Source organism: Solanum tuberosum, unplaced genomic scaffold, assembly GCF_000226075.1.
Source record: "Solanum tuberosum cultivar DM 1-3 516 R44 unplaced genomic scaffold, SolTub_3.0 scf00047, whole genome shotgun sequence".
NCBI classification, from domain to species: Eukaryota; Viridiplantae; Streptophyta; class Magnoliopsida; order Solanales; family Solanaceae; genus Solanum; species Solanum tuberosum.
This window is the reverse complement of record NW_006238973.1, coordinates 1,897,347-1,904,108: the sequence shown is the minus strand read 5'-3', so window position 1 is coordinate 1,904,108 and position 6,762 is coordinate 1,897,347. Positions and strand designations below refer to the sequence as shown.

At 37.7% G+C, this 6,762-nt stretch overlaps 2 long non-coding RNA genes across 2 annotated transcripts; both read right to left on the bottom strand.

The window, feature by feature from the left end:
• Nucleotides 1–4,111: 4,111 nt before the first annotated feature.
• Nucleotides 4,112–5,174, bottom strand: LOC107059941 (uncharacterized). The gene is made up of 2 exons (XR_001473036.1): nucleotides 4,834–5,174; nucleotides 4,112–4,717 (listed from the first exon to the last, which is right to left on the bottom strand). It is a non-coding gene; the product is annotated as an uncharacterized lncRNA (long non-coding RNA).
• A 638-nt stretch (nucleotides 5,175–5,812) lies between these two features.
• LOC107059940 (uncharacterized) lies at nucleotides 5,813–6,247 on the bottom strand. Its single transcript, XR_001473035.1, has 2 exons — nucleotides 6,036–6,247; nucleotides 5,813–5,945 (listed from the first exon to the last, which is right to left on the bottom strand). It is a non-coding gene; the product is annotated as an uncharacterized lncRNA (long non-coding RNA).
• Nucleotides 6,248–6,762: the final 515 nt, after the last annotated feature.

Sequence of the window (6,762 nt, the reverse complement as noted above, 5' to 3'; positions counted from 1 at the left end):
GGAGTTGAAAAAAAGAGTTGAAGGACATAGAAACCCTTAAAACAATATGTAACAACAATCCAAACTAGCTGTTATTTATGTACTCCCTCCGTTTAAAATAGATAAAAGGGTTGTTGGGATCCTTACAGTAATGGAGAAATCATTGGCTGAATGTTGAGAGAGGCAACCACCCTTTCAATGAAAAATCTTCAACTCTTTGTAGCATCATTCATTCCCTTCTGAGCTTTTTGTTTTGTGTATCTCAACTCTCGATAACATATTCCTTCATACCAAACATACCCTAAATATAACAAAAAAAGGCAAGTTGAACAGAGAAAAATTTGAGGCTCAGATTTGTGTTAAGCTCAGGCAACAAGAGATTCCAACCACGCCATGGCTGCAAAAGCCACCAGAAAATCTGGGAGCATGCCCCGCCAAGATACGGGTGGTCAGATAACATCAAATGCCCAATTAATCAGCACAGAAGGGAATAAAAATTGGCAAAAATCATCATCGCCTCTTTCAAGCCGTCCGATTATACTCAGCACCATTGCTTCCACCAGCTCCACCGGCAACAATCAATGCTCCGGCAGAAGCATTAGAAAAAAGAAAAAAAAAAGAGTTGAAAGGCAAAGAAACCCATTTCAAACAAAAGTTGTTAATTATATACTTCCTCTGTTTAAAATCGATAAAAAGGCTGTTGGGATTGTTACAGTAATGGGGAAATCACTGGCTGAAAGCAGAGAGAGGCAACCACCCTTCCAATGAAAAATCCTCAAACTCACTGTTAGCCTCATTCTTTTCCTTCTAAGCTTTTGTTTATAGTACCCTGAAGCTGTTAACAATACTCCCTCAGTTAAAATTAACAAAGAGACCGCTAAATTGAGGCTCAGATCTGTGTTAAGATCGAGCAAAAAGAGAGTCAACCACGCCATGGCTGCATAAACCAGCATGCCCCACCAAGATACGGGTCGGATAACCTTAAATGCTCAATTAATCAGCTTAGAAGGGAATAAAATTGACAAAGATCATCATCGCCTCTTTCAAACCGTCCGATTATACTCACCACCATAGCTTCCACCAGCTCCACCGGCAACATTCAATGCTCCGGCAGAAGCATTAAAAAGGAGTTGAAAAGAAAGGCTGAAGGGCATAAAAACCTCTGAAACAATATGTAACAACAATCCAAACAAGCTGTAATATATATACTCCCTCCGTTTAAAATTGATAAAAGGATTGTTGGGATCCTTACAGTAATGGAGAAATCATTGGCTGAATGTTGAGAGAGGCAACCACCCTTGCAATGAAAAATCCTCAACTCTTTGTAGCCTCATTCATTCCCTTCTGAGCTTTTTGTTTTTTGTATCTCAACTCTCGATAACATTTTCCTTCATACCAAACACACCCTAAATATAACAAAAAAAGCCAAGCTGAACAGAGAAAAATTTGAGGCTCAGATTTGGGTTAAGCTCAGGCAACAAGAGATTCCAACCAGGCCATGGCTGCAAAAGCCACCAGAAAATCTGGGAGCATGCCCCGCCAATATACGGGTTGGATAACCTCAAATGCCTGATTAATCAGCTCAGAAGGGAACAAACATTGGCAAAAATCATCATTGCCTCTTTCAAGCTGTCCAATTATTCTCAGCACCATTGCTTCCACCAGCTCCAGTGGCAACAATCAATGATCCGGCGGAACCATTAAAAAGGAGTTTAAAAAAAGAGTTGGAAGGGCATATAGAAACCCATTTCAAACAAAAGTTGATAATCATATACTTCCTCTGTTTAAAATTGATAAGGGGTTGTTGGGATTCTTACAATAATGGAGAAATCATTGACTGACTGCAGTGAGAGGCAACCACCCTTTCAACGAAAATCCTCAAACTCCCTGTTAGCCTCATTCTTATAGTACCCTGAAGCTGGTAATACTACTCCCTCAGTTTAAAATTGACGAAGAGACCAGTGCATTGAGGCTCAGATCTGTGTTAAACTAGAGTATAAAGAGAGTCCAACCACGCCATGGCTGCAAAAAACAGCATGCCCCGCCAAGATACGGGTCGGATAACCTCCAATGCTCAATTAATCAGCTCAGAAGGGAATAAAGTTACAAGAATCATCATCGCCTCTTCCAAGCCATCCGAAGCAATATAAGCAACTGTTAGAAAAATTATAGGAAATATAATTGAAGAAGAAAATGGCTTTAAGGCATGAAGAATCGCTTTCCTTAAAGAGATATTGCCCGTATACATATTGGGAAAAATACAAGCAATTGCCTTCAAGATACAACAAAGTCCTTGTATATACATGCATATTTTTCTTTTTGGGCTACTTCTAGAGAGTCCTTATATTTATAAAACTTAAGAGATCGACTTTTCATAATAGTCATGTTTTTTCATAGTCATGAAGCATAAAATCAACTAGTGAAACTTCTTCTTAAGTAGTCTTGACAATAGAGGTCATCTATCAGAGTAACTATGACAGAAAGCTTCATTTGGATGTTAATCCATGGCTTACTTAAATTACTCATCATTTAGGATTGAATTCCTTCATGCACAGAATAAAGACTAGAAGTATTGATTTATTGTTTAGGTAATGAGGTCAATCACTAGTGTGCCCAAAAAAAACCTAGGTAGGACGGAAAAAACCTCAAAAATTAGTGGTATCCACAAAACAAGCAATAACTGCAAAATTTGCATAAACTATAAAATGATCTTACTCCCAATATGATTTATAAATACACTGTCTTGCTCACAAAAGATTTATGATTTGGCTCGTATTCTAACACTAACTGTGGTGCTCCTGCATAAATTGATGCAGTTGTATTACATCATGTTAAAAAATGAACAATCAAATTACAGTTTAAACTACAACAGGTCAGGTTGACGAAATTATGAACTTTCACCTATAAGAAAACTAAGCATATCCGCAACAAAGTAACTCAAAAATATATGTTAGTACTCAAATGCCTAGATTTCTAGACAAAGGAATACATTTCTGGGCACAGGCTTTGTAATTACTATACAGAGTTCAAAAACAAGGGATGACATTAAGGCACACTTATCTCAGAGAAAGCGCTTCCCTATTCATTATAATTGAAAATAGGGTAGTTTTAAATATTAAAAAGGAACATATTTATCAAAACAAAGAAACACAAAAATAGACGTTGACATTCATAGAGTTCTAGTCAAAAGAAAACATTTTTAGGCACACTCGTATGGAAAAAGCACCTCTAGGAACTCGGTAAGCTTATACTGGGCATGCTGTTTTTGTTGTTGGAATAGGCTCAGATTCGCCTTCTCTCAGGAAAAAACCAAACTTCAAAAAAACACTATGGCTTCAAGCATCAGTTAGCTAACTTATGAGACAGAAAAGGAAGACCAAAAATGGAGCTTTCTCCTCCACTTCTCACAGACCCATCTGCACATCAAGATAGAGTCTTTTCTAGCTCAATGAGAATATGTCTGTTTCATCTTCCAAAGAAATTCTCTGAACTTTTTGCTTTCTTTAAGGGCACCTTAAGTTTAAGATCTCCGGGTTGCCCCGCTAAGATACAGATCCAATTGCTCTCCCGCACTATTGATTTGCTCAAAGAAAGAAGAAAATCATCATCACAGCCTCATCCATCCAAATGATAGAAAATAAATACTCTCTCCGGTTCAACTTGTTTGTCTTCCCTTTTTGGTTTGTTCCAAAAAGAATGTCTCTTTACTTTTTTGGCAACACTTAATTCTAACTTTCCACATGACATCTTTAAAACCACAATATTAAAGGGCACCTTAAGTTTAAGATATCCGGGTTTCCCCGCTAAGATACGGATCCAATTGCTCTCCCGCACTATTGATTTTCTCAAAGAAAGAAGAAAATCGACATCACAGCCTCAGAATTTTCGCAACAATTATTATTATTATAACTGGGTGTGAGAATTTGGAGAGAACAAGCAAAGACTTAAGGGTCATTTGGTCGCTGTTTAGCTGCAACAAGAGCTGTTGAATTTTTCTTTTTTCACAGCAACACTGAAATCACAGGTATTGCAGAGAGGAGTGACAGCCCTTTGAACTTCCTCTCTGCTCTCTGCAACCCTCATTCTTCGTCTCTGAACTTTTACTTTTCTAGGCTAAGCTTTTTACCTTTTATGGGAAATTCTCATATGTGTTTCGACCTGCGAATTTCCCAACTGCAACAACAACAACCCAGTATAATTTGACCTCCACCTTGTGGAGGTCAAGAAGCGATTTTCAATAGACCCTAAGCAAATCAAACATTGAGGCTCAGATTTGTAATACTGACGATCCGGCAAGATACACTGGAATCATCGCCATGCCTGCAAGCACCGGTTGCAGGGTAACCTGTCATCTGGATTGCCACGCCAAGATACAGGTACAATCTCTTTCCTGCACTATCGATTTGCTCAGAGGAAGAAGAAAATCATCATCATAGCCTCGGAATTTTCGCCAATTATTATTATTATGACTACTATTGAGTCTCACTTTGGGGTTGAGAGTTTCGAGAGAACAAGCAAAGATTAAGGGGTCGTTTGGTAGTTGTTTAACTGAAAAGGGCTGTTGAATTCATGTTTTTTCATAGCAAAAATTGTAATCACAGGTATTGCAGAGCGGAGAAACAGCCCTTTGAAATGTTCCCCTCTACTCTCTGCAACCCTCATTCTTCGTCTCTAAGCTAAGCTTTTTTTCCTTGAACGGAGAAATTCTCATGAGTTCTTCGACCTGCGAATTTCGCAGCTGAAACAACGACGACAACCCAGCATAATCTAACTCCTACTTTGTGGAGGTAACAAGATTGTTTCCGATACTCTATCAGCAAATGAAACATTGAGGCTCAGATTTGTTATACTTACAACATGGCAAGAGAGACTGGAATCACCGCCAGGGCAGCAAGCACCGATTGCAAGGTAACCTGAAATCCAGGTTGCCCCCGCCAAGATATGGGTCCGATTTCTTTCATGCGCTATCGATTTGCTCAGGGAAAGAAGAAAATCATCATCATAGCCTCAGAATTTTTGCAACAATTATTATTATTATCATTACTACTACTATTGATTCTCACTTTGGGGTTGAGAATTTCGAGAGAACAAGCAAAGATTTAGGGGTCATTTGGTAGTTGTTCAACTGAAAAGGGCTGTTGAATTTATATTTTTTCACAGCAAAAATTGAAATCACAGGTATTGCAAAGAGGAGCAACAGCCTTTTGAAGTGTTCCCCTCTGCTCTCTGCAATCCTCATTATTTGTCTCTGAGCTAAGCTTTTTTCCTTTAACGGACAAACTCGCAGACGCAACAACAATAACAACAACAACAAAACCCAGTGTAATCTCACTCCAAAGATTGTTTCAGACACACTTTCAGCAAATGAAACAATGAGGCTCAGATCTGTAGTACTTACAACACGGCAAGAGAGACTGGAATCACCGCCATGGCTGCAAGCACCGGTTCTGATATACTTCCATCCGGCTTGCCTCGCCAAGATACGGGTCCAATTGCTCTCCATTGTCCATTTGCTCAGAGAAAGAAGAAAATCATCATCACAGCCTTATAATTTTCGCATCAATTATTACTACTACTACTACTATTGATTATCCCTTTGGATTTGAGAAATTGGAGAGAACAAGCATATAGCTGTTTAACCGCAAAAGGGCTATTAAAGATTCTTTTTTTCACAGCAAAAATGAAATCACAGGTATTGCAGAGAGGAGCAACAGCCCTTTGAATTTCCCCTCTACTCTCCGCAACCCTCATTCTTCGTCTATGACCTTTCACTTTTCTGGACTAAGCTTTTTTTCCTTTTATGGGAAATTTCACAGCTGCAGTTCATAAAAATCAATGAGGCTCAGATATGTAATACTTACAATACAGCAAAGAGAGACTCAAATCACCGCCATGGCTGCAAGCACCGGTTTCTAGGTCACCTTCCATCCGGGTTGCCCCGCCAAGATACGGGTCCAAATGCTCTCCTGCACTATCAATTTGCTCAGAGAAAAAAACGAAGAAAATCATCATCACAGCCTCAGTATTTTCGCAACAATTATTATTATTATTATTACTATATGATTCGAGCAAAGGCGTCGTTTGCTAGGTGTTTAACTGCAAAAATGCTGTTGAAATTATCATTTTTTTTCAGCAAAAATTGAAATCAAGCAACAGCCCTTTGAACTTTTCTCTTCAACTCTCTGCAAATCCTCATTCTTTTTGTCTCTGAACTTTTCGGATTTCTCCTGTGAGACCATCTCCAACCAACACTATTTTTTATGCCAAATCCTATTTTAGTGTAAAATATAGTGTTGTGGACTTCAAAAACCACTATTTTTATTTACACTATTTTAGACATTGTTTGGATCTTCGTTAGTTGTTACCTATTGTATTGTATTGTATTATCAGTCTAAATATAATAGAATTTTTTTGATTGTTACTTAAATTATGTTATATCGTACTGTTTGAATTCATCGTTATGTAACAATAAAAAGACTTATTTTGTGTAACTATCAATATGGTGTGATTGCGTCTTTATCTTAATATTTTCTTTTTGTTTTGTCTTTATTTGTTATTTAATAATTCTATTTTATCATATCTTTTTATAGTAGATCTATCATGTACCCTACAATGTCTTGTAGATTTATCATCTAAATTATTAAGTAACGACGAAAAATGACACAATTTATCCAAACATTATAATCAGTAAAATAATATATTACGATACATATACAACACAATGTGATATATTATGAAGCAGTATATAACAACCATCCAAACAAAATAGCGTGTAAATAGTGC